This window comes from Manis javanica, chromosome 12 (genome assembly GCF_040802235.1).
Source record: "Manis javanica isolate MJ-LG chromosome 12, MJ_LKY, whole genome shotgun sequence".
Classification (NCBI taxonomy): Eukaryota; Metazoa; Chordata; class Mammalia; order Pholidota; family Manidae; genus Manis; species Manis javanica.
In genome coordinates, this window is record NC_133167.1 from 105,001,714 (window position 1) to 105,008,661 (window position 6,948).

General features: G+C 35.5%; 1 non-coding gene across 1 annotated transcript; it reads right to left on the reverse strand.

The window, feature by feature from the left end:
• Window positions 1-5,944: 5,944 nt before the first annotated feature.
• On the reverse strand, window positions 5,945-6,063 carry LOC118968241 (small nucleolar RNA SNORD22). Its single transcript, XR_005055799.2, has one exon. It is a non-coding gene; the product is annotated as a small nucleolar RNA SNORD22 (small nucleolar RNA).
• Window positions 6,064-6,948: the final 885 nt, after the last annotated feature.

Sequence of the window (6,948 nt, forward strand, 5' to 3'; positions counted from 1 at the left end):
GGAAGAACATTGCATGTCAGTGCAAATCAGGTCAGTTTCCAGCACAGCAGAATTAATCTTCAGGAACCTCACAGACACCAGACTATTTCAGACCAGTTCAGGGAGTGTACACGAGCATGCTCTGGTTCTGTATATTACCCCGAGTGGAAAGAAAAATATTTCCTCTTTCACATTTCTATAGTTTCATGAATCAGCTCGATCTGGTATAGTGATGAAGTTTTTTTTCTTCCAAATATACATAATCCTTTTTAAAAAAATATTTTTAAGGTAATTATAAGCAATATCCTGGCAGATTCATTGTAGCAGTCTACCTTGCATACCAACTGTTCCATTTTATTTTTCATTTAGATTTTGTTTTCTTAGACACACTGTAATAATCATATGTCATAAACACATAGCAGCACAATACAATGTCTGTAGTTACAGGCCTTTGTATGTTTGGGAGGAAGGGATTATTATGAGGATGGGTCATGAGAAGAATGAGAATAAAACAAATAAAAAAGGCAAGGGACGTGGGTAAGGAAACAAAGTATCTTATTGAGTGTTTGTTGGGCTATTCATAGCTTTAGAACAAGGACACTGAGTGTGCTTAGTGGACCTATATGAATCAAACATGTTTATTAATTTTCTGTTGTCAGTGTAACATATTATCACAAACCGAGTGGCTTAACACAATTTTATCATCTTACATGTAGGGGGCTCAGGAATGTAAAATTGCTATCACTGAGCGAAAATCAAGATGTTAGCAGGGCTGTGTTCCACTCGGAGTTTCTAGAGAAGAATCTATTTCTTGCCTTTTCTAGATTTGAGATGCTGCCCTTATTCCTTGGTTTCCATCTTCAAAGGAAGCAATGGCCAGGCATGTCTTTCTGGCACCACAATACACTGAATCTAATTCTTCTTCTGCCATTTTTCCCATTTAAAGGAAACTGATGATTACATGGGGTCCACTCAATAATCCAGAATAATTTCCTTCTCTCAAGGTCAATCGATTAGCAATCTTATTCCATCAGCAACTTTCATCCCTCCTTGCCATGTAAAATAACATATTCAGAGGTTGTTGGAATTAGAAGAGTGATATCTTTGGGAAGCCATAATTTTTTTCTCCCTACTCTGTGATGTCACTAAAATTAGTGCCCTCTAAATGTAGTCTTATCCATATAGTAATTCACTTGGCACCCATATTAAATTTAACACTCTCACAGTTATGACTTATATTTGGCTTAGCCTGTGTGTGGACACGTTTTCATTTTCTACATTCTCCAACACCAAAAATTCTCTTTGTACTCTGGGAAGACAAAACTGCTATAAATAAATACTGGAAACTCATCAACAGACAACAGATGCTTTGGAGACTCCTAAAAAATGTTCTAGTTACATTTCCTGAGAAACTAATAAGAGTCTTACATCAAAGAACCTGAACTTCAATCTCTTTCTCCAATTCATGCATTTGTATTCGTCACATATTCTTATTGAGATTGTCATTATGAAATGTGAGTCTGATCATGCTCCATTTTGTCTTAGCATTTATCCTCGGATTTGTATGGATAATACAGCTTTCAAACTTTCTGCCACACCCTCATGTTCCTGTCTACCATGCTATTTGTATTTTTTGTACATGTCATGCTTTTCCATACTTCTTTTGACTTTGCAATTTATTTGCCCTTTTATTTTTTGCAATTTGTTTTCCCATTATGCATATAGGTAGTTCTTTAAAAAATAGTTTCTGAAGAGGTACTTTACTCATTAATTTTTGTTAAAGAAGAAGTCATCTCTTAGGATGTTTACAAGTATATTTAATCCCACTCTAAGAATCAATAAAGATATGAGGGTGGAGCATCTTGGATATTAACCATCAATACAGTCAGAGGGCAAACATCTGAAAAAAAGATAACTAAAAGTGTGGCTGCTACATGGTTCTTCCAATACGGATGCCATTTTCACTAGATTTCTACATTTATAGGTAAACCAATATACTATAAATAGAATATTACTGTAATTCACACAAAAATTGTTATTAAAAGAGACAGACTCCTAGAAAATGTGTTCTAATGAAAGCTCTCCTGTGTGTACTGTCCCTGCCTTGTCATGTAAGGGCTATGGCCTCGCGGTGCTGAGACAGCACTGTTCAGAGTCCTATTTAATGAAGAGCTAAAATGCAGGATTGTAGAAACAGACTTGACACAATTTCACTTAGTCTTTTATGAACATGTCTTTTGATTTAGAAATGTTACTCCTTCTTACCTCAAGTTATATTTAAAAAATAGGCACCTCACACCATTCGGGAGGCTAAAATTATATATATAATTATAATATATTATTTGTATTTTTTATTATTTTAATATATTATTTGTAATATATTATGATTAATAATATAATTATATTAATTATATAGTATATACATTGTAGTTATATATTATATAAATACTTCTATGAAATAAATCATTTCACCAAAAGCTCTGTGTGGTGTTCCAGAGCCGAGATGAGTGTTTCGAGTGCGCTCCTCAGACTGGCTAACTTTCCGCAGTTTGGTCACCGCTCTGGGATGAGGTGAGTGGCTGTGCCAGAAGAGGGACTGGCTGTGTCACTAAGCCATTCTGAAGAGGGTCGCGAGCGGTACATCTTCTCACAGAGGGTTTTCCCAGTATGCCTTTGTCGCTTCCCCACGAGGACGTCGAGTCCTTCTCCCCTCCTCTTGGACCCGGGCTGGCCCTGTGATCTATTGTGACCAGAAGCTGGTAAGAGTGACACTGTGACGACTGAGTCCGGGACCTAAAAGATCTCAGGCTTCTGACTTTGCCTCTTGAAAGGGCCCCTCACTGAAACAGCTGGCGCGTCAGGCAACTGAAAAGCCCAACACTGGCATGGCTGTGGAAACAAAGGCCAATATAGCTACAGGGGTGGCAAAGAAAAGCAGAAAAGAGAAAAAGGTTGAAGAGGAGATAAAAGGAGAAGAGAAGAGAAATGAGATGAGGAGAGAGGGAGAAAGGGGGAAGAGAAGGGAAGAAATGAAAGAAGAAAGGAGGGGAAGGGGGGAGAGAGCTGGTGGAGGAACACCGAGGCGCTGAACACACGAACAGAGGCATTTCCTGGAAACCTCCGACTCTGCCAGGCATGAGCTGAATGCTCCTGAATGAATAATCTAAGCCAGAGCTACGTGGATAGAAAACACAATGAAAGAAGTTTGTCCTAATTCTTGAGCCATTATCTTGCCCAGATCATGGGGAGATAAAGAAGTCATTGTCCTTGGTGCATGGTTCTTACATCCTTCCAGAAAGTATTTTTTTCTAGATTTGGGATTTGAAAACTTCTGTAAAGAGGCATATAGTAAACATTTTAGGCATTGCGAACCATGTGATCTATCACTTCAAACACAATATATAAATAAATCGTTGTCTCTGAAAAGAGGCAAAACTAATTTTCTTTTGGGCTGTATACTTATTTGCCAATCCTATTTTTCTAAATAGTTAACCTATGTTTGCATGACCTGCTCCTTCTGGACTTTCAGTTCTTAGCTCAAAGGTCATTTTCTCAAGCTACTGTGCCATCCCACTCCAGTACTATATCATATTTTATTTTGTTCACCGGATTTAAAACGGACATTATCTTATTTATGTATTTATTCACTTCCTCAGTATTAGTTTATCCTACCAGGATTATAAGATATATGAGATCAAAGCACTCTTATTCATATAGATCGATGCCAACACAGAATAGGTATTCAAAACCATCTTTTGAATGAATTAATTAATGGAAGAAGGAAGGAATCATTGCAACTGATGTTGAACTTCAGATTCACAGTTGTAAATTTTGTTATCTAACTATATATTAACTCATTCAGTGTAATAATGATAAAAATAAAACATCTCTTTTCATAGATTTTCAAATTAAAAATCTCATTTACATTAATTTTCTTAGTTTCACCAAATGATGTGATTATTATTTTTCAAAAGAGGGAAGCAAAAATAAAGTTTTATGACATGTACAATCTCACCCATTTAGAAAAGATCTGGAATTTACATATGTTTCCTAACAATAACAAACTAAAACCAAACACAATCACAACACTAAGAATCTCCACATTTCTGAAGGGCATACTCTACATTAGGTACCTAATTTGTAGATTCTCAGTTATTTCATAACCCAAGAAATCAGGGATTATCAGCCTCACTAGTAATCCCTAATTGAGAGTTTACTAGATTGAAGTACAGGTATTTTAAGTAACTCTTAAATTAACTAGTAAGAAGCAGCCAAACTTTATCACAGAACTGATTCCCAACCAGTTAGTCCCCTCTGTCATACCAGTTATACCTAAACCCTCTGTCATTTCCGCTACGCTGACGCACCTCTACCCTGCATCTTCTCCAAACTCAAACTGAGAATAAATAAGTGCAGTTGTCGCCTAATCTCACAGCATTCCTGCTAAGTGAAGGCAAGATGCCAGGGATGGAATCTGGTCCCTCCATGTATTTACCCATTAATTTTGAGTCAGAGAAAGAAGGAAAGATTATGTCTCTTTGCTAGTTTATGCTTTAGGTTTGACTTTTATAACAAGAGAAGCATCTACCAATTTAATTGTTTTTGCCATAATAATAATAACTACAAAAAAAAAGGTAACGAGAAAACAAACCGACTCAAATACTGATTAAAATCTTTATATTTTCTTCTGATTCACTACTATTCATTAATGAAATGGTGAAGGACTCACAATTTGCTTCTATTAGGTTAAATGTTTGGCTTTATTTAACGTGGCTAATATTGATCGACACTATGGATATTAAAGTCAATGCTATATAACTTCATTGTTATGTCTTATTAAGGGATCTCTTAAAAATCGGATATTTGTGACAAAACCTTTTCACTGAATTACAGAAGGAAGACATGGTATGCTTAGTGATAAGCACATTCTCTAGAGATCGTCTTTGGATCTCAACTCCTTTGACCATGTGTTTTTTATTTCATGCCTGACAGTTAGGTTGTAGAATTAGCATTTTGCAAACAAACTGACTTTTCTCAGGTAGAGTACTGACAAAATTGCCGGATGTGAGGTAGCCTCATTGTTCTCCATCCACACTAGTGGACTTCCTTCAGCCATGAGTGACAGCTAAGATTACAGAGAAAATGTACGCTCATGACCAGAGAAAAATGTGCACTCATGAACACTATGTAAAAGGAGTTTTCCCTCTAGAAGCCATTACGAACCTGTATTTTCATTTGCATTTGTCATCATGACAATTACAATGTGAACTGTTTCCTTTCCTGGCTGCAGGATTCAGAGGATAGACATGCTAGAAATCAATATACCAGACCAGAGAGTCATAGTCATCAATAATCCCCATGGAGAAACATCTCTAAGAGCCAAACCAGGGCCTCCTCACTGCCCATAAGCTCTCCTGTGGCCTGTGAATTTTCCCTCTAAGATTTTATTACTGCTCCCATCTTTCTCACAGGTCATGAGAAATCATTATTCTTTTAACCTGAAGCTATTCTCTTATATGTCTCCACAACGATTTTTTAATCAATGTAGAGAAATTTGTGTCATTAATTTCATTATGAGATACAAAGATACTTATATTAGTAACCAACTGGTTGACTTAAGCATTTTTTTAATTACAAGTGAAAAAGTGCTTGAAAATCCACTTACTGTGTGAGATTTGAAGTGAATGAGTACATGGCACTAATTTTCATAAGATATGGATAGATTCATATATTCAAAAAACTTATTTTATGGAAAAACATTCAAACTAAATTAGGATAGTATCACAGGTAATTTCAATATCATAAAAATATGAGATAAACTAGGAAAATCTACTGTGCCAATAACTGGAGTGAAGTGATGGATTCCATTATACGCACCTTGTTTTTTCTTCAGACATAGAAAAAAATGCAACTGATTTTCAACAAGTGATTATTCTTCCTTTTCTCATATTCAGCAATCCTTGTGCCCTCTCAGATGGTTTCTTCTTGAACAAACTTTCCTTCTCTTCCCGAGCCAGCCCCAGTAAATTCACCTTTACAGGCTCTGGGACCAGCATAAGATGAGTCAATGTTTCTTTACTGGAACTTCAACAGGTTCTGAATATTTATACATAAACAGTATATTTTTGTATGCATGTGTATATATGTATACATACAACCGCACATGCATATGCACATTAAAGTCAGTTTAATAAAGAATTAATGAGAGCAACACATACACACACACACAGAGTCACAATTCAAAATACTGGACTTGGAGTAAGATATGTATTTATATATTTTAGATCTTCTATATTCATTTATATATCCTCATTCATATATCCTATAAATTCATAATTAAAAGCCTAATAATAATTCCAATGTGAATATTTAAAAAGTCAATGTTTATATGAGATGTCTATAAATAAATTTATTGACTCCTAATTTCAGGAGAAAACTTGACTCAGATACTCATACTTTCTGAATTCCTTTGATCTCTTATGAGATCATTTCACTTGATGACAGTGCAGTCTTATGACTCTAAAATAAATTAAAACTTGTTATACATGACCCTTACCTCCTGCCCCACAAGGCATATATATCAAGTCTTCGTCAAATATTCCACTAAAATATATATAAAGATGCACATTATACAACCAGTGTCAGCTAATAATAGCCAAGATTAATTGAGTGTTAAGTTCTCTGCTAAAAAAATGATTTTCTAGTAAGCAAATTCACAGTTTGATGAGAGAGAAAAAAATAATTAATTGAAGGTTGTCAAAGTAAGGTAGTGACCCAAAGTTATATAGTAAATATATTCAGGGCCAAGTCTAGAACCCAAGTGTCCTTGATTCTAAATTTGTCCTCTTTACTATCCTACACCGCCTTGCTGAAGAAGTTAGCAAAGCCTTTAGGTTATATTTCTTTTTAATTGATGGGGAAGTAGTGAGGAGCAGATTCTAGCATTAAGCGTTTATGTGCTTAAACTTC